The sequence below is a fragment of the Saccopteryx bilineata genome, chromosome 1 (genome assembly GCF_036850765.1).
Source record: "Saccopteryx bilineata isolate mSacBil1 chromosome 1, mSacBil1_pri_phased_curated, whole genome shotgun sequence".
In the NCBI taxonomy this organism is placed as follows: Eukaryota; Metazoa; Chordata; class Mammalia; order Chiroptera; family Emballonuridae; genus Saccopteryx; species Saccopteryx bilineata.
The window spans coordinates 349554294-349574825 of record NC_089490.1 but is presented as its reverse complement, the minus strand read 5'-3'; the positions used below and the strand labels follow the sequence as shown (position 1 = coordinate 349574825).

Sequence of the window (20532 nt, the reverse complement as noted above, 5' to 3'; positions counted from 1 at the left end):
ATATGCCCGGCAGTGACCGGTGCTTTGCGGTGGCAGTGGCTTAAAACCCTGGCTATGGTCTCCCAGCACTTACTTGACTCTCGTGTAGGATGAACTTATTTGCCTTAGTCTCTCCCACAGGGGAAATTTGCAGCTCCAGGGTTAGGGTGGGAGGATTGGGAGTTTGTTAGCTTTTTGAAACATCTGAGAACTAAGGTTGATTTAATAGAGTAAAAGATCTTCCACTTGTTTCATTTAAGCTGAATGAGAAAGATAGGATGTCTGGATTACTGTATAGCCATAAAGACCTTAGTAATTAAGCCAATCTCCCCTACCCTAGATCATGTGCAAGTTTTATAGAGGGGGGAAACCGAGGCCCAGAGAAGGGACAGGATTAGCCAGAACCAGATCTGACTCAGTCTAGAAATTTGTCTACTACATCACCCTCCCTGGGTGTTCCAGCCTTCCATTATTGAGGATTTCCTTTGGAGAAGGTGGTGCGGGGCCTTTGGTCGTTAGAAGCAGATAGTTTTCAGTAGCTGTTTGGACTTGTTATCAGTTCTATTAACCATAAAGCAGACTCTTAATTAGTGTACCCTGGCCTAGATCAGGAGACCATGAGAAACAAAGTTAAAAGTTGGTTAAAGAATGCCAATAATGTTATGTATTTGGAAACGAATGGTAAAACCACAAGTTTCCTGTTCCAAATCTAAAATTTTTATTTTGCTGGATTCAGAAGAAAGAGTCCAGTTAGTGACCCGCAGCAGTATTGGAAGAGAAAGCAGAAAGTAAAGATGAGACTTAGAAAGAAAGATAGCAGTCATTTTGTAGTTCTTTTACCTTGGAACTCATGGCTTCTCTCTTGTACAGAATTTAAAGTTTTGTAGTAGAAGACGGTAAGAAAGAAAATTAAACTCTATTTTGGAAGAAGAAATTAACTGAAAGAAAAAGACCAGTAAGCATTTCCCTGTGATAGCCTTATAAATTACGAAAGAAACCCTTGTTAACTGGGTGACAGAGTGTTTACTTGGTGGAAGAAGTTAGGATATTTTAAAAAACAACCAGAAGTTAGCCTGACCTTGTTAGCCTGACCTGTGGTGGTTCAGTGGATAAAACTCTCTGCCCCATCATTTCTTTCTCTTTCCTCTCTCTAAAATCAATAAATAAAATTTTTTTTAGAGAGAGAGAGAGAGAGAGAGAGAGAGAGAAGGGGGGGAGGAGCAGGAAACATCAACGTATGTGCCTTGACCAGGCAAGCCCAGGGTTTTGAACCGGCGACCTCAGTGTTCCAGGTCGACGCTTTATCCCACTGCGCCACCACAGGTCAGGCAATAAATAAAATCTTTAAAAATATTTTTTTAAATTGATTTTTAGAGACGGGGGGAGAGAGAGGAGGAGCAGGAAGCATCATCACCTTGTAGTAGTTGCTACTCCTGTGTGCCTTGACCAGGCAAGCCTGGGGTTTTTCAAACCAGCAACCTCAGTGGTTCAGGTTACTAATTTATCTGCTGAGCCACCAACAGGTCAGGCCAATAAAATATATATATAAAAAAGAAATAACCAGAAGTTAGACAGGATGGAGGGACTAGGAAATTACATAGAATTACTTTCTGACTCTTCCTTAAGATTTGCTAAAAGTAAGTTAGTTGCCACTTTGGTCTATTTACATCAGTCTGTTCTTTGCTTTGCTCTTTCTTAGATGAGAGAGCAAAATTGAAAAATAGTGGATAAGAGCAGAAGAGATCTGTAATCTAAACACTAAGATATGAACAGGATATATTTTCAGTAACATTTTCTCAGTTCAAGCATCACCCTATTCTGGGAAGTCTTTCCTGGCATCCTCTCTATTGCAAGCTTCCATAACACTATTTGATACTTATATTTATAATATAAATCATTTTGTATTTTAGCTACTTTTCTACTTATTAGTCTGTGGCAAGATATTTTTGTTTTATCTTTGTATTCAGGTTGTTTGGCACAGAACAGACTCTGTAAATGAGTGTGCTTGAATGAATAAACAAATATGGGAGAGTTAAAACAAAATGGGCTATAGCTTGACTAGGTGGTGGCGCAGTGGATGGAGCGTTGGCCTGTGATGCTAAGGACCCAGGTTCAAAACCCTGAGGTTGTCGACTTGAGCACAGGCTCACCAGCTTGAGCGCGGGGTCGCTGGCTTGAGTATGGGATCATAGACATGACCCCTTGGTCACTGGCTTGAAGCCCAAGGTCACTGGCTTGAGCAAGGGTCACTTGCTTGGCTGGAGGTCCCCCCTCCCCCAAGGCACACATGAGAAAGCAATCAATGAACAACTAAGGTGACACAACTATGAGTTGATGCTTCTCATCTCTCTCCCTTTCTATCTCTGTCTCTTTCTTGCTCTTGCAAAAAAATAAAAATAGTCTATGAAGAGGCTGGGTATTTGTGTGTTACTGAATTATGGGTACAGGATAAGAGGATCCATACCATTCATGTGTTACATGGTACTTTGGTACCTGACTTTATTCATGTCCACTAGCTCCTAGATAGCTAAGAGCAAGTAGAATGTTTAGGAAACCAAAACCACAGCTTAGGAGGAAAATTGGTTATTTTTTTACTTTATTTTTTTTTGGCAGTAGTTGACCTAGGAAGTAAGGGGTAATGATACTATAATTTCCAATAAAGAGCACATCCGTAATTATAGAATTTGTTGAAAGGTTAGAGAACTAAGAAATTCAGAGATTAGCCCTGGCTGGGTAGCTTAGTTGGTTATAGCATTGTACCAATTATGCCAAGGTTGTAGATTCTGTCCCTGGTCAGGGCACATACAGGAATCAACCAGTCAGTGCATAACTAAGTGGAACAACAAATTGGTGTGTGTGTGTGTGTGTCTTTATTCACAAAACTTAGGGGATATTTTATAGCTTCATATTCATTTTCAAATATCCCCTAATATTTGTGAGCAGTATGTCTTTATACCTATACACCCCCTTCCTCTCTTTCTAAAACCAATCAATACATAGAAACTTTAAAAAATTCGAAAATTGCCTGACCAGGCAGTGGTGCAATGGATAGAGCATCGGACTGGGATGCAGAGGACCCAGGTTCGAGACCTCCGAGGTCACCAGCTTGAGCCCAAGGTCGCTGGCTTGAGCAAGGAGTCACTTGCTCTGCTGTAGCCCCGTGGTCAAGGCACATATGAGAAATCAATCAATGAACAACTAAGGAACCGCAACGAAGAATTGATGTTTCTCATCTCTCTCCTTTCCTGTCTGTCTCTATCTGTCACTCTCTCTGACTCTCTGTCTCTGCTACCAAAAAAGAAAAAAAAAATCAAAAATTAAGTAATAGGTGTTAGAGGCAAGGTATGTAAATGTTTCTTGAGAATGTAGTGCATTCTTTATGTTTAGAATTGAACCTAAATGCAGTTAAGTCCTCACTTAGCATCGTTGATAGGTTCTTAGAATTTTAGCAAAACTATGTGTAATGCAAACAATTTGACCATAAGCTAACTGATACAGACTTAAGCTCTAATGTCGTCTCATCAACGTTATAACAAAATGATGTTGAGCGAAATAACACTTGAGGCTCTGCTGTATTTGACAGGTCTCTAGAGCAGAGTTTCTCAGCATTGGCATGTTGACATTTTGGGCCAGATAATTTTTTATTGTGGGCGAGCTGTCTTGTATATTGTAGGATGTTTAGCAGCACTCCTGGCCTCGACTCATTAAATACCTATAATACACTCTCCCCAAGTTGTAACAATCCAAACTGTGTCCAGACATTGTCAAATGTGCCCTGGGAGGCAAAATTGCCTCTGATTGAGACCACTGCTCTAAAGAAAACATTCCCAGTATTTTAGTAAAATCATACCTTTAAGTTGTCTGGTGTATGCTTGTAAAGTCAACTAATAATTTGCATTTTGTTAAAACTGTCCTTGAAAAACCCTTAAATTGTTGAAATCTAGTATTGGGAAGCTTAAAAGATGAGTCCTACGCCTGACCTGTGGTGGTGCAGTGGATAAAGCGTTGACCTGTGAATGCTGAGGTTGCCGGTTCAAAACCCTGGGCTTGCCTGGTCAAGGCACATATGGGGGTTGAGGCTTCCTGCTCCTCCCCCCTTCTCTCTCTCTCTCTCTCTCCTCTAAAAAAATGAATAAATAAATTAAAAAAAAAAAAAAAAGATGAGTCCTAGGCTCATTTTATTTATTTTCTCTTTTCATTTCTGTGGTAGCCTCCCATTCTTTGGGACAGGAAAAATCCCATTTTCTGGGACAAGAAAGGGGATAGACCATTGGGTAAAATAAAGCAATATCTATTTGTTTTGGGGGAAGAGGGTGTTTGGGGAAAGCCACAAAAGTCTAAATTCAGGATCTATTCTGAAGAGCTTACCTTAGCCTTATCCAAATTCATAAGAGCTTTTTTTTAAAAAATTTAATATTTTTATTTTATCAAGAAAGGAAGGGAAAGACAGAGAGAGATCAGAATATCAACCTGCTTCCACTTGTGCCTCGACCAGGATTGAACCAGCGACCTCTGCACTTCCAGATGATGTTGCAACCAACTGAGCTATCTGGCCAGGCCTAAGAGCTTTAATAGGAGAAACTTACAAACATGGACACAGGGGCCGCTTCCTCCCATGGTGGTGGTGGCAGGCTGGCCCAAATCCACACCCACCCCAAAATGGGCTCCCTTTTTATAGGGGTTAAGAGCAAAACCATATGATGGGTAGTTACATAGATCGCTGTTTTTTCAACCACTGGTCTTCCAGAAATTTGGTGCTTGTCCCTGAAAGAGTATATGAGGGTGGTTAACTCTTTGACTCTTTTGCTAACCGGCACCAGACTGGCGGTTGAAAACCACTGACGTAGACCACCAGAAAGACAATGTATTTCTAATTTAACAGATAACATCAGGCAGTTAAACTCTATACATTCATTAACCTTCTCCTGGGACATGATGTCTGTCTTTGGGCAACAGCATTCTGTCTAGTCCAGCATGAACTTACAAAGTCACAGAGAGCATGGCACTTCCCAGATGCCTCTGCTGCTGGAATCATATTTCATCTCTATAGTAAGTTTCCTACAGTCAACATAGGAGCTTGTAGTTGGATTGACATAAGTAAATGTGATGCTGTGTGATTCCATTATCTTTCTGTTTTACTTATGTACTTGATGCCACATAAATACGCACTGATCAGAGGTTTTGTCCTATTGTACTGACACTGAGAATTTAATAAATACTGATAATTATATTCCATATTGAAGAGTTTGAACTTAATTCAGTGTAGTGTTGAACAATTGTAAATTTCCAGTAGAGAAATAAGTTATTTTCTTTTTCCTTTTCTTTAAGTGTGTGTGTGGGGAAATAGAGACCCGCATACATCCCAACTAGGATCCACTTGGCAGCCCCCATCTGAGGCCAGTGCTCAAATCAGCTGAGGCCAACACTTGGACCAGCCAAGCTGTCCTCAGTGCCTAGGGACAATGCTTGAACCCATTGGCTGTGAGAGGAAAAGAGAGAGAGAAGGGGGAGAGGGAGGGAAGAAATGCAGATGGTCACTTCTCATGTGTGCCCTGACCAGGTTTTGAACCCAGAATGTCCGTATGCCAGGCCAGTGCTCTCTATCCTTTAGCAAACCAGCCAGAACCATTATTTCTGAATATATAGCTCTAATTAGCTAACTGATACTGAGAGTGAGTTTAAGGTGGGGGTAGTAGGGTAGATTGGAAGATAATGTAACAGAAGTCAGGCTATAGCAAAAATCTAGAATAGCAGGTATCAAAGTTTGAGGTTTCTGGATTCCTTTATGCTTTTAAAAACTTATTGAAGACTTCAAACAGCTTTTATGTGGGTTTTATCTATAGATATTTACTGTAGTAGAATTTATTTATTTATTTATTTAGTGAGAGGAGGGGAGGCAGAGCGACAGACTCCCGCATGCGCCCTGACCAGGATCCACCTGGCAAGCCTACGGGGGTGAGGAGGTGATGCTCTGCCCATCTGGAGCTTTTGCTCTGTGGCTCAGCAACTGAGCCATTTTTCAGCGACTGAAGTTGAGCCTTTTCTCAGTGCCTGAGGCCAACTTGCTCGAACCAGTTGAGCCATGGCTGTGGGAGGAGAAAAGAGAAAATGAGAGTGATGGGAAAAGAGAGAAGTGGGGAAGCAGATGGTAGCATCTCCTGTTGTGCCCTTATCAGGAATCGAATCCAGGACATCCACATATCGAGCCAACTGGCTAAAGTATAATAGAATTAAAACAAATTTTAAAGATCTATTGATTTAAAAAATAGTAAATTAGCATAACATTTTATGAAAAATTGCTAAAAGTTTAGTGACATAGCTGGCATTGTCTTACATTTTACAAATCTCAGTAAGTCTGGCTTAACAAGACCATTGGATTTGAAGATTTTCTTTTGTATTCAGGTGGTTAATATGTTCTGGTTGAATTATGTGAACAAAATCCAGACTCATATGGATACTGGTCTTTTTTTGCAGTTTGGATGACTTGAATAATTGAAGAGAGTAGTTTTTAAATGATCTTTTCAGTAAGTGTGGGTATTCTTTGATACTACACTCAAACTTTTTAAAAAGTTTGTTGCTGTATTGCCTGGTCTGTAATGGCACAGTGGATAGAATGTTGACCAGGGTCGCTGAGATCACTGGTTTGAAGCCCTAGGCTTGCCTGGTCAAGGCACATACTATAGACAAGCAATGAGAAACTAAAGTGGTCCACGCCAGTGGCTCACTGGATAGAGTATCTGCTCAGTGTGCGAAGTCCTGGGTTTGCTCCCCAGTCAGGGTACACAAGAGAAGACACCACTAGTTGCTTCTCTTCCTATCCCACTCCCCCTTCTCTCTCTTTTTTTGCCTCTGCAGCCAGTGACTCAGTTGGTTCGCGTGTCGGCCCCAGGCACTGAGGAGAGCTCAGTTCCTCCAAGATAGCTTGGTTGATTTGCGAGTTGGTCCCAGATGGGATTTGTTGCCCATGTGGTTCCTGGTTTGGGTGCATGTAAAAGTCTCTCTCCCTCTCTCTCCCTCCCCCTCCCTCCCCTCTTCTCATAGATGTGACACCTTAGTTCACTGATTGTTTCTCATATGTGCCTGGACCAGGGGGCTCCAGCAGAGCCAAGCCCCCTTGCTCAAACCAGCAACCTTGGGATCAAGACAGTGACTCCGTGTTCAAGCTGGTGAGCCTGGGCTCAAGCTGGCAACCTCGGCATTTTGAACCTGGGTCCTCAGCATCCCAGATTGATGCTGTATCCATTGCACCTCTGCCTGGTCAGGCACCATTCATATTTTGAAATAAAAGTGGTGTTCCATGAAAAAAATCAGCTAGTTCAGCTTTGTACTCAAAAGTAATCACACGAGAGTTTTACATTGAGAGAGTCTTTGTATTTTAGTATGCCCAAGTGCTTTTGAGTATTTCCCATTTCATTCTCCAAAATAATCAGAACATTAAAAATATGTGTACTGAAGTGTTAAGAATTAATACAATCAGTTCTTTTTCATGCTTCATCAAGGACATTTAAGTCAAAGTGGATTTTTTTTTTTTGTATTGTTAAATGGGTGGCATTGAAGAATTCAATGATAATTTGGGGCCATTGTCTTGATGAGCTCAGGTTATAGCAGTTTTATAAACCATTGCTTTTTTGCACCTCAGGGCAGGTCAGCACAGTAAAATAAGGCAAATAATGTCTAATACTTTTTTTTGCCCACCAGGGGCGATGCTCTGCCCATCCGGGGCGTTGCTTTGCTACTACCAGAGCCACTCCAGCGCCTGGGGCAGAGGCCACGGAGCTATCCCCATCCAGCGCACGGGCCATCTTTTACTCCAACTGAGCCTCAGCTGCGGGAGGGGAAGAGAGAGGCAGAGAGGAAGGAGAGGGGGAGGGGTGGAGAAGCAGATGGGCACCTCTTCTGTGTGCCCTGGTCGGGAATCGAACCCGGGACTTCCGCATACCAGGCCTACGCTCTACCACTGAGCCAACCGGCCAGGGCAATGTCTAATACTTTTGAAAATAGTTTTGGCCTCATGGACTCCTTGAAAGAGATCTTGGGATTTTCTAGAGACCACATTTTGAGAACCACTAATCTAGAGCAATGATTTTTCACACTAGTTCATGCAGCCCTAAGCTTTGAAAGGGCTCCACTGTACCCACAGATCTTTATTTTGGCTAGGGCAGCTTCTGCTGATGTCTTTTTTATGTATTGATTTTGAAGTAAAAATAATTCAGAACTATTGATCAAGGGGAAGAGAATCTAGTGCCTGAATGGATGATCTGAGTATATTGTGTGTGGGGGATGTTTGTTTTCATTGTTTTCAGTAGTGCGTTATTGTGTTAAATGGTTAGTGCATGACACTGAATTATTGAGAAATAAATTTTGTTATGTATGGAATTCTAACTAGGCATTGGTCAATTATGGTTTAGAGTGGAGAGAAGAATTACACTTTACTATTTTAAAATATTGTAAAATGTTGGTTTAAAAACTAAACATAAACCTAAAAGGAGCTCTAGTTTGAGGCAGCGGTGTCCTTCTAACAGTCCTCTGGATTAGGCTTGTAGTGTCTATTGTTCAAGTATAGAAATTGAGGTCTAAGAGATTGAATGTCATGCCTTTTTTATTTTTTTTGACAGAGGCAGAGTCAGAGAGGACAGACAGACAGGAACGGAGAGATGAGAAGCATTAATTATTAGTTTTTCGTTGCGCATTGCGACACCTTAGTTGTTCATTGATTGCTTTCTCATGTGTGCCTTGACTGTAGGCCTTCAGCAGACCCTTGCTTCAGTAACCCCTTGCTTGAGCCAGCGCCCTGGGTCCAAGCTGGCTTTGCTCAAAGGCCCGCGCTCAAGCTGCGACCTCGGGATCTCGAACCTGGGTCCTCAGCATCCCAGTCCGACGCTCTGTCCACTGCGCCACTGCCTGATCAGGCAAGTGTCATGACTTAACTACAATTACACAGTAGCAAGTGGCAGAGTTTTTTTTTTTTACTTTATTTTTAATTAATTTTAGAGTTACAGAGAATTGCAAAGATGATAAGGGAGTTTTAAATACAGTTGTCTCACTCTAAGGCTAATGTACTCTTCACTACTTGGTTTTTTATTTATTGATTTTAGTGAGAGGGGGTAGGGAGACACACACACATAGGAACAGATATTCCTGTATGTGCCCTGACCAGGGATCGAACTGGCAACCTCTGCACTTTTGAATGAAGCTCTAGCCAACTGAGCTATCCAGTCAGGGCTCACACTACTTTTTTTTTTTTTTTTTTTTTGAGGATTAGGTTAAGGTGATGAAACAAAATGCTATTCAGCGTTATAAGAAAGGAGCTGTATTTGACAACTATGGGTTGTTTTACGTTAATTTACAATTTAGTAGGAGAAATTGAATAAAAATCAAAGTACTTTTTACCAGCGCTTATATACTCGGTAGGTATAACAACAAATATATTTCAAAACTACAAACAGCTGGTAGGCATTACTTTATGTAATAAGGGCTGGAAAGGGGAAGTGTTTCTGAGGAATCTAATCTGGAACAGTCTTTTGAAACAGGTGAGTTTGAGCACGTTTTTAGAAAGGGGGACATAGTTTTTAGGAAAAAAAATGTCCTAAAAAAGGGAAAATGGTTTGATCTGGGGATCAATCATAGGAAGGACACAGTAAGACAATTTAGAGGACAGCATATAGTTTTTCTGGGATGTGATATAGCCGATTAAAATTAGGCTAATTTCTTCTTCCTATAATTCTAGTAACTGTCCCATCCTTCCTTTCTAATTTCAGGTAAAAATCAATGTTTTCCTACTCAGTTTAGGAGTGGGTGCTAATTCCTGCCTTTAATACTTTTGTGAAGATTAGATGTGAGAATATATGAAAAGTACTTTGTAAAACGAGAAAGTTCTATATTCATTCATCTAACAAACATTTATTGTTTTTATTTTTATTCTTTTTACAGAGACAGAAAGAGAGAGGAAATGATAGGGATAGACAGACAGGAATGGAGAGAGATGAGAAGCATCAATTATCAGTTTTTCGTTGTGACACTTGAGTTGTTCATTGATTGCTTTCTCATATGTGCCTTGACTGCGGGCCTTCAGCAGACCGAGTAACCCCTTGTTCGAGCCAGGGACCTTGGGTCCAAGCTGGTGAACTTTTGCTCAAACCAGATGAGCCCAAGCTCAAGCTGGCGACCTCGGGGTCTCGAACCTGGGTCCTCTGCATCCCAGTCCGATGCTCTATCCTCTGTGCCACCACCTGGTCAGGCTATTGTTTTTATTCTTTACTGAGTGACGCAAAAGAACTCAGTGAAGGGAAAAGGAAAATATACAGGCATACTTCATTAGTTGTGCTTCACAGATGTTGCATTTTTTACTAATTGAAGGCGAGTCTCCACCAGCAAAAAAATTGACTTGCTTTATTGTGATACTCTATTGCAGTGGTCTTTAACAGAACCTACAGTTGTGCCTGTACTTAACATTTGTATAACTTTCTGTTGTCAGAGAGCAGCAAGCTTGCTTAGTAATTCAGATAGCCCTAAAAGTTGGCAGTTGCTCGGTTGTTACCGTGTGTCGGGGTCTATCACTTCTCTGGCAGAAAACTTAAGTTTTGCCTGACCAGGCAGTGGCGCAGTGGATAGAGTGTTGGACTGGGATTCGGAGGACCCAAGTTTGAGACCCCGAGGTCGCCAGCTTGAGCGCGGGCTCATCTGGTTTGAGCAAAAGCTCACCAGCTTGGACCCAAGGTCCCTGGCTCCAGCAAGGGGTTACTCGGTCTGCTGAAGGTCCGCGGTCAAGGCACGTATGAGAAAGCAATCAATGAACAACTAAGGTGTTGCAATGCACAATGAAAAACTAATGATTGATGCTTTCCATCTCTCTCCGTTCCTGTCTGTCTGTCCGTCTATCCCTCTCTCTGACTCAATCTCTGTTTCTGTAAAAAATAAATAAAATTTAAAAAAAAAAAGAAAACTTAAGTTTTGTCATTGTACCGAGAGTTCACAAAGCTCACCAAATTTGGTTGTATAAACCAGGACATTAGTTTATTGAGCTTCATTTGGGACACTGGGTGAATATTGGACTACTGGTATCTGTTGTTATGGTTACCTCTTTCTTGTATCTGACAGTCTGAATTGTTAATTAGAAGATTGAATATAGAGAGCAGAGTAAATTTTAAGGGCATTGTTTTTTGCTGTATACTGCTATTTCATTTTGATTTTTTTCTTTCCAAATATGTCTTAAGCACACAGAAAAATACAATGAGTATAAGAATGTTTGTTCATAAAGAAAGTGGGTTAATCTTTATAAGAAAGTTCATCTAGGCTGTGTGGATGCCTTATAAATTGTCAATCCATAAGAGAGTTTCCGGTGACTAACTCCCATGTTTGCCAGAAAAACGTCTTTTTCTCCTGATAGGGTTGGATGAATACTGCCAAATTTTGATTTTATATTCTTTTTTTTTTTTTTTTTTTCTTTCATTTTTCTGAAGCTGGAAACAGGGAGAGACAGCCAGACAGACTCCCGCATGCGCCCGACCGGGATCCACCCGGCACGCCCACCAGGGGCGCTCTGCCCACCAGGGGGCGTCGCTCTGCCGCGACCAGAGCCACTCTAGCGCCTGGGGCAGAAGCCAAGGAGCCATCCCCAGCGCCCAGGCCATCTTTGCTCTAATGGAGCCTTGGCTGCGGGAGGGGAAGAGAGAAACAGAGAGGAAGGAGCGGAGGGGGGAGGAGAAGCAAATGGGCGCTTCTCCTGTGTGCCCCGGCCGGGAATCGAACCTGGGTCCCCCGCACGCCAGGCCGACGCTCTACCACTGAGCCAACCGGCCAGGGCCTTATATTCTTATTTATAGTGAGTGCAAAGGTGTTTCTCTTTAGTTGTCAGTGTTTTTCTCTAGGACAGCTCTAGACTGTGAACTCTCGGAGTACAGCTTCAGGAGTCAGTGTAGTCATACATCACACAACATGGAAGTGTGTCGTTACATGATTTCATCTTGCCAATATCATATAGTGTGCTTACACAAATCTAGATGGTAAGCCTATACACTGAGATTGTATGGTATAATCTATTTTTTTTAATTTTTATTTATTTATTTTTTACAGAGACAGAGAGTGAGTCAGAGAGAGAGATAGGGACAGACGGACAGGAACGGAGAGAGATGAGAAGCATCAATCATTAGTTTTTCATTGCGCATTGCAACTCCTTAGTTGTTCATTGTTTACTTTCTTATATGTGCCTTGACTGCGGGCCTTCAGCAGACCGAGTAAACCCTTGCTGGAGCCAGCGACCTTGGGTTCAAGCTGGTGGGCTTTTCCTCAAACCAGATGAGCCCGCGCTCAAGCTGGCAACCTCGGGGTCTCGAACCTGGGTCCTTTGCTTCCCAGTCCGATGCTCTCCACTGCGCCACCTCTTGGTCAGGCTGTATGGTATAATCTTAAGGACCACTGTCATCTGTGCAGTCCCTTGTTGACCAAAACATCATTATGCGGAACATGACTATAATAGCTTTGTGATCTGGGGCAACTTCTTGTGCTTCAATTTTACCATTTATAAAATAATGATAAAAACATCACAGTGTATTTGGAGATTTATACGAGATAATTCCTAAAAAGTGCTTATAGCAATGCCTGAGACATAGTTTGAACTTTTTTTTTTTTTGAGAGTCACAGAGAGGAGGGATAGACAGGGACAGACAGGAACAGAGATGAGAAGCATCAATCATTAGTTTTTCGTTGCACATTGTGACACCTTAGTTCATTGATTGCTCTCTCATATGTACCTTGACTGCGGGCCTTCAGCAGACCAAGTAACCACTTGCTCGAGCCAGCGACCTTGGGTCCAAGCTGGTGAGCTTTTGCTCAAACCAGATGAGCCCGTGCTCAAGCTGGTGACCTCAGGGTCTCAAACCTGGGTCCTTGACATCCCAGTCGGACGCTCTATCCACTGCGCCACCGCCTGGTCAGGCGTGAACTCTTAACGTTAGCTAGTATGATATTCTTTAAACTTGAATGGATTTAGAAGTTCCATTTCAGTCTCTAGACTTACTTACCTTTTTTATATTTTTATTTTTATATTTTTATTTTTCTGAAGCTGGAAACGGAGAGACAGACTCCCGCATGCGCCCGACCAGGATCCACCCAGCACGCCCACCAGGGGGCGATGCTCTGCCCCTCCGGGGCGTCGCTCTGTTGCAACCAGAGCCACTCTAGCGCCTGGGGCAGAGGCCAAGGAGCCATCCCCAGCACCTGGGCCATCTTTGCTGCAATGGAGCCTCACTGCGGGAGGAGAAGAGAGAGAGAGAGAGGAAGGAGGGGGGGGAGGGTTGGAGAAGCAGATGGACGCTCCTCCTTTGTGCCCTGGGCGGGAATCGAACCCGGGACTTCTGCACGCCAGGCCGACGCTCTACCACTGAGCCAACCGGCCAGGGCCTAGAATTACTTACCTTTTTTAAATGGGTTTTTTACATTTTTAAAAATGTAGAAAAATAGTATAAATCTTTTACTATGCATATGTGTATCCATGTATAAGTGTATTGTCTCTTGTTTTATTTGTAGAATCTGTCTAATGTATCTTTTTTATAACTTGCTTTCTCACTAAATATCTTTTATTTGAAATAACACTCATAGTATAACTTTCTCCTAAAGTTCTGGTGATACCATATTCTGGGTACATACTTAGCAAAGTGCTCTTATTCACTCTTGTGGTTGGGTAATTTAAGGTTAATGGCAACACTACAAATAAAGTTATAAGTATACTTATTATATGATTACCATATAAGGGAAACTGGGCGTGGTGTTGATGACTAAGGTCAGATGGGATAGGTACACATATACCCACTTTTACCTGTGTTACCTTACTTGTCTTATGCTCTTTCCTGTTCTTCTCTTTCTGGTAACTCAAGGCTGAGTTCACATTCTAAATCCCCAGGAATATTCTCTCACATTTCCTGTTCATTTTCTGACTTAATTTTGATTTTCTATTATGCTTTCTTATTTTGGAGAGGGGAAGGGAGAGACAGACAGAAAGATTGATCTGTTTCTGTATATCTCAACTGGAGATCGAACCAGCAACCTTTATACATCAGTAAGACACTCTAAGCAGCCTGCTGATCTGGCCAGGGCATGGCTTCTTTATATCTTTAGTTAAAGGGCTTCTGTTCTGCTAGATTTTAGGTGTTCTGAATGATGGTTGTTCTGAAGTGGTTGTGGGAGGTTTTGAGTAATGCTGTTACCTGCTCCTCCATGTTGACAAGAACAAATTGTGATACTGTTTAATGAAGGCCTAGGCCAATCTCATGGAGAGTGTAAAGTTGAGATCACCCTTTTTTAGAGTTATTTCAAGTTGGAGCAAAGTGGCCTGGCTTTTGGATGTAGGCTCTCCTAGAAAGAAGATAAGGCTTTTGGTCAGGCAGCTTTTTCTTCAGCAGAGAGAGTTCTGAAAAGGACTAACAGCTGAAGATTGTCATCTGGTACTACTTTTTAGCAGCTGGGACAACAAATCCTTCAGTCCTGTGTAGTTAGTGGTGTTATTACAGTTTCCATTATAGAGAGTCAGAATCAAGTTAACATGTAAACAAATCATAATGTGCTGTGGAAGCCCAGAAGAATGACTAATTGCTAGAGGGAGTTAGAGAAGGCTTATAGAACAGATGCCATTTGAAATATGTTTTAAAGAATGAATTAGTAGGTTGGTTGTTAGGGGCAAGGTTAGAGAGGGGGCCATATTTCATTGAGTCAGTGACATTTCATAGTGTAGTCAGGAAAATGATTTATTCAAAGAGCAAAGGGTTAAATGTGTTAGCCATTCCTGATAGAATCATGATACAAATTATGAGACTTGTTAAAATCTTGGCTTGCTTCCATGGTGATAGTTGTGTGTTTTTTTTTGTTTTTTTCTTTTTTCCATTGATTTGAGAGAGAGAGAGAGAGAGTTAAGAAGGGGAAGAGAAAAGAAAAAGGGGAAGAGAGAGAAAGAAGCATTAAATAATGCTTTCACTTATTGTATTTCCCCATGTATAGACGATCCCATGTATAAGATGCACCTTGATTTTGGGCCCAAAATTTGGGAGAAAAAAAAGTATTACATAAAGTTATTAAACTCAAGTTTTATTCATCATAAAATTCATAGAACTCATCATTGTCAAAACTCCCATCCATTAGCTCAGGGGTCCCCAAACTGCGGCCCCCTGAGGCCATTTATCTGGCCCCCGCTGCACTTCTGGAAGGGGCACCTCTTTCATTGGTGGTCAGTGAGAGGAGCATAGTTCCCATTGAAATACTGGTCAGTTTGTTGATTTAAATTTACTTGTTCTTTATTTTAAATATTGTATTTGTTCCTGTTTTGTTTTTTTACTTTAAAATAAAATATGTGCAGTGTGCATAGGGATTTGTTCATAGTTTTTTTTATAGTATGGCCCTCCAACAGTCTGAGGGACAGTGAACTGGCCCTCTGTGTAAAAAGTTTGGGGACCCCTGCATTAGCTTGTCCTCATCTGTGTCTGATGATGAATCACTGCCTTCAACAATGAGCACAAAAACAAGCACGAGCCTGACCTGTGGTGGCGCAGTGGATAAAGCATCAACCTGGAAATGCTGAGGTCACCGGTTCGAAACCCTGGGTTTGCCTGGTCAAGGCACATATGGGAGTTGATGCTTCCAGCTCCTCCCCCCGTCTCTCTCTCTCCTCTCTCTCTGTCTCTCTCTCTCCCTCTCTCCTCTCTAAAATGAATTAAAAAAATAAAAATTAAAAAAAAACAAGCAGGAAATGCAAGTAAAAAAGCCTACTACCACTGTATAAGACACACCCAGTTTTTAGACCCCCCAAAATTTTATACATGGGGGATATGGTAGTTCAATTTAGTTGTGCACTCATTGGTTGCTTCTCATGTGTCCTGACTGGACATCGAACCTGTGACATCATGCCAGTAGGATACTCTATCCACAGAGCTACCCTGTCAAGGGCCATCGTGATTTTTTTTTTTTTTTTTTTTTTTTTTTTTTTTTTTTTTTTTCTGAAGCTGGAAACAGGGAGAGACAGTCAGACAGACTCCCGCATGCGCCCGACCGGGATCCACCCGGCACGCCCACCAGGGGCGATGCTCTGCCCACCAGGGGGCGATGCTCTGCCCCTCTGGGGGTTCGCTCTGCCGCGACCAGAGCCACTCTAGCGCCTGGGGCAGAGGTCAAGGAGCCATCCCCAGCGCCTGGGTCATCTTTGCTCCAATGGAGCCTTGGCTGCGGAAGGGGAAGAGAGAGACAGAGAGAAAGGAGGGGGGGGGAGTGGAGAAGCAAATGGGCGCTTCTCCTATGTGCCCTGACCAGGAATCGAACCCGGGTCCCCCGCACGCCAGGCCGACGCTCTACCGCTGAGCCAACCGGCCAGGTCCCATCGTGATAATTTTTAAAAAATATTTAGAATCTCAGTATGATTAGGATTGACACTACGCCAAGCTTGTCCTTGCTAGAACCAGAAAGGTAAGCTGAGCTCGAGTGAAAAGATTTTTTTTTTCCTGGGGGTGGGCAGGGAGAGAGACAGAGACAAAAAATTAAGCTGTTCCTGTATGTGCCCTGACGGGGAATTGAACCAGCAACCTCTGTGATTCCGGACGATGTTCCAACCAACCAAGCTATCTGGGCAGGACTTAATTTTTTATTTATTGTTTTTTTATAGAGATAGAAGAAGAGAGAGAGAAGGGAAGGGAAACATTCATCTGTTCCCATTTGTACCCTGACTGGGGATCAAACCTGCAACCTTGTTGTTTGTGGACAACACTCTGTCATGCTGAAGGTTGAGGCTGGGCAGGTCCACATTGAATTCTTGCAGATGGTAAAGAAACTGCGGAGCCAGAAAGTGTTTGGCCATTCCCATTTAATAGAGTCTTAACAACAGTGGACGGAGCAAACAGGCAGGGGAAATCCTCTTCTCAGGCAAATGAACTGCAAAATGGCCCCTCACAGTGGTAGGCAGACAATCCGCAATCTGCTTAGGGCAAGCACCTATTGTATATATAGCCTTACATAGACTATACACATGTGGAACTGACATGTGCTCACACACTAATCAAAGTACAAACAAGCAAGCCTACTAATACAGCTGTTTCCCCAACACACTCTAACTGACTAAGGTAACTGGCCAGGGCCGAGTGATATGATTTTGAACTGTATTGTATGTGAATCTAGTTCTCTGTGTTAAGATGATTAAAAATCAAATTTTGATTGTTAGGAGCTGTAGATTTGGTCTGTTGAACCTAGTGCCACTAAAGTCTTCTATAAGGAACACTTTCACAGAGAAAAAACTGTATTACCCAATTTTTGAATCCTGGTATATTTGCTTTATAGATAATGTTAGATTTACATGAACAAATTGCTTGCATGGAGGTGATTAAGAAAATGGGTGGCAAATTTAGCGTGATAACTGTAATACAACTCAAAGTTTTTGCCTTACTGATGTGTCAAAAAACTTAGTCAAAAGTTACAGTAAAGTGGACCTAGTGGGGGCAGTGACCCAAGAGAGCCGTATGAGTGAGATTGCAATTAAAATGACTTGGTCCAGATATCCTACTCCTAGCACAATTGTCATTTCTAATGAACTTTGAAAAGCAAATCTATAGACAGACTTAATAGAGGTCTAGAGTTCTGCTAAGTACTTCCAAGAATGTTTCCCCTAGAGAGTACCAGTTAATATGGTAAAGGTCCATTCTGTCAGTTTATGACTCCTAATAAATCAGGAATGCAGGAAAATTAGAGTACATCTTATTACTGAAAGAAAAAATGATCAACTGAAATATAGCCTCTAGTTCCAAGGGAATGCATTAAAGTTAATTGAGGAGTCTCTCAAAATACAATTGTTCAGCTCAACCAGGCAGTGGATAAAGCATTGACCTGGGATGCTCAGGACCTAGTTTTAAAATGCCAGGGTCGCCAGCTTGAGTGTGGGATCACACACGATGCCATGGTTGCAGGTTTGAGCAAGGGATCAGTGGCTTGGCTGGAGCCACCCCACCCCCCCATCAACCAAGGGATACAACAGTGAGTTGATACTTCTCATCTCTCTCCCTTACTGTCTGTCCTTTCCTCTCTCCCTCCCTCCAACCCGCCCTCTCTTTCTCAAAAAAAAAAAAAAAAAAAGATGCAATTGGCTTGTAACACTGGTGGTTGAGGCCAATCAGGTTCGCATTGAATTCGGGCAGATGATAGAGGAACTGCAGAGCTGGAAAGCATCAGGCCATTCACGTTTATTGGAGACTTGCAGAGATGGGCAAGAGGAAACTGCTTTTTGCAGTCGAGGGCAAGGGATCAGGAAAACCACCCTTCATGGTGATGGTGGCAGCTGAGGGACTCAGGGAACCACATCTCTCAGTGGTGGGAGAGCTATCTGGGAGAATCGCAACTAAAGAAAAACATCTGGCCCTGGCCAGTTGGCTCAGTGGTAGAGCGTCGGCCTGGCATGCAGGAGTCCTGGGTTCGATTCCCCGCCAGGGCACGCAGGAGAAGCGCCGATCTGCTTCTCCACCCCTCCCCCTTGCCTTCCTCTCTGTCTCTCTTCCCCTCCCGCAGCCAAGGCTCCATTGGAGCAAAGTTGGCCCGGGCACTGAGGATGGCTCTGTGGCCTCTGCCTCAGGCCCTAGAATGGCTCTGGTTGCAACAGAGCAACGCCCCAGATGGGCAGAGCATCGCCCCCTGGTGGGCATGCCAGGTGGATCCCGGTTGGGTGCATGGGGGAGTATGTCTGACTGCCTCCACGTTTCCAACTTCAGAAAAATACAAAAAAAAAGAAAAGCATCTGTCGTTTTTCATAGAGACACACAACAAGGCTTCCTGCCACGTGCTCACGTACTAATTGTGCCAAACTGCTTGCAGCCGGTAAGCCAGCAAGCACGCCTAACACAGCTGTTTTACCCATGGTCTGTATTCCAACCCAAGACATTTTGGTTCAGTATTTCTAGAATGGGACATGGGAGGATGTATTTGAAAAGCTTGCCAACTGATTCTGATATGGCCATCTTAGACCACTGGTTTCAGTGAGCTTTGTTTAATCATATAGTTATTAAATTCCTAGGTGTTGCCTGACCTGTGGTGGCGCAGTGGATAAAACCTTGACCTGGAACGCTGAGGTCGCCGGTTTGAAACCCTGGGCTTGCCTGGTCAAGGCACATAGGGTAGGGAGTTGATGCTTCCTGCTCCTTCCCACCTTCTCTCTCTCTCTCTCTCTCTCTCTCTCTCTCTCTCTCTCGTCTCTAAAATGAATAAATAAAAATAATTTTTAAAAAAATTCCTAGGTGTTGGGATAAAGAACTAAATGTAAATTTTTTCTAGGAGAGTTTAGTTTAGCTAGATTATTAATTTTCATAAAAGCATTATTAGGTATTTAGGAATAACTTTATCTTTTAAATATTGCACAAAATGTTTCAGGTGTTAGAATTCCCAGAAGTGCGAATGGGGCACAGGAACATTGTTGGGAGTACCTCAAAATGTTATATTTAGTTCTGTTATATGGACAAAGCATGGTTTTACCGGAAGAAAAACACTGTATTATGTGTATAAAATAGGAAAATCACAGTAAAAAAATCCAAATAAGCATAATTGACTGTTTAATGAGTTTTTATATAAAAGTAGTTTAGTAATTATTTTCTTGTCTAATGGCACATAAGTGGTAGTTAGTAGTTGTCTTAGGTTTAAGATTTTTGGAAGAAGAAAGCTTTTACTTTTGAGTAAACTATACATTTAAATTGTTTTTATTCAAATCGAGGTGAAAAAAAACCAAACTTCTCCTTTGTTCTTTTTTTTTTTTGGTATTTTTCTGAAGCTGTAAACGGGGAGAGACAGTCAGACAGACTCCCGCATGCGCCCGACCGGGATCCACCTGGTACGCCTACCAGGGGGCGACGCTCTGCCCCTCTGGGGCGTTGCTCTGTTGCAACCAGAGCCACTCTAGCGCCTGGGGCAGAGGCCAAGGAGCCATCCCCAGCGCCCGGGCTATCTTTGCTCCAATGGAGCCTCAGCTGCGGGAGGGGAAGAGAGAGACAGAGGAAGGAGAGGGGGAGGGGTGGAGAAGCAGATGGGGCGCTTCTCCTGTGTGCCCTGGCTGGGAATCGAACCCGGGACTTCTGCACGCCAGGCCGACGCTCTACCATTGAGCCAACCGGCCAGGGCTGTTCTTCTTTTTTTTTTTTTTTTTTAATGGAAGGGCTTTCTTTTAGAATATTTAATTTTTTAGATTTTATTTATTCATTTTGAAGAGAGGAGAGAAAGAGACAGAGAGAGAAGGGGGGAGGAACAGGAAGCATCAACTCCCATATGTGTTTTGACCAGGCAAGCCCAGGGTTTTGAACCAGCAACCTCAGCATTCCAGGTTGACGCTTTATTTTTTTTAATTTTTATTTATTTACTTTTTTAGATTTTATTCATTTTTATTAGAGGAGAGAGAGAGAGACGGAGAGGGAGAGGGAGAGGGAGAGGGAGAGGGAGAGATAGAGAACAGGGGGAGGAGCAGGAAGCATCAACTCCCATATGTGCCTTGACCAGGCAAGCCCAGGGTTTTGAACCGGAGACCTCAGCATTCCAGGTCAATGCTTTATCCACTGC

At 42.7% G+C, this 20532-nt stretch overlaps 1 protein-coding gene across 5 annotated transcripts in view; it reads left to right on the top strand.

The window, feature by feature from the left end:
- Window positions 1-20532, top strand: part of NUP98 (nucleoporin 98 and 96 precursor) — a 135742-nt gene that overhangs the window by 538 nt on the left and 114672 nt on the right. The window lies entirely within an intron of this gene.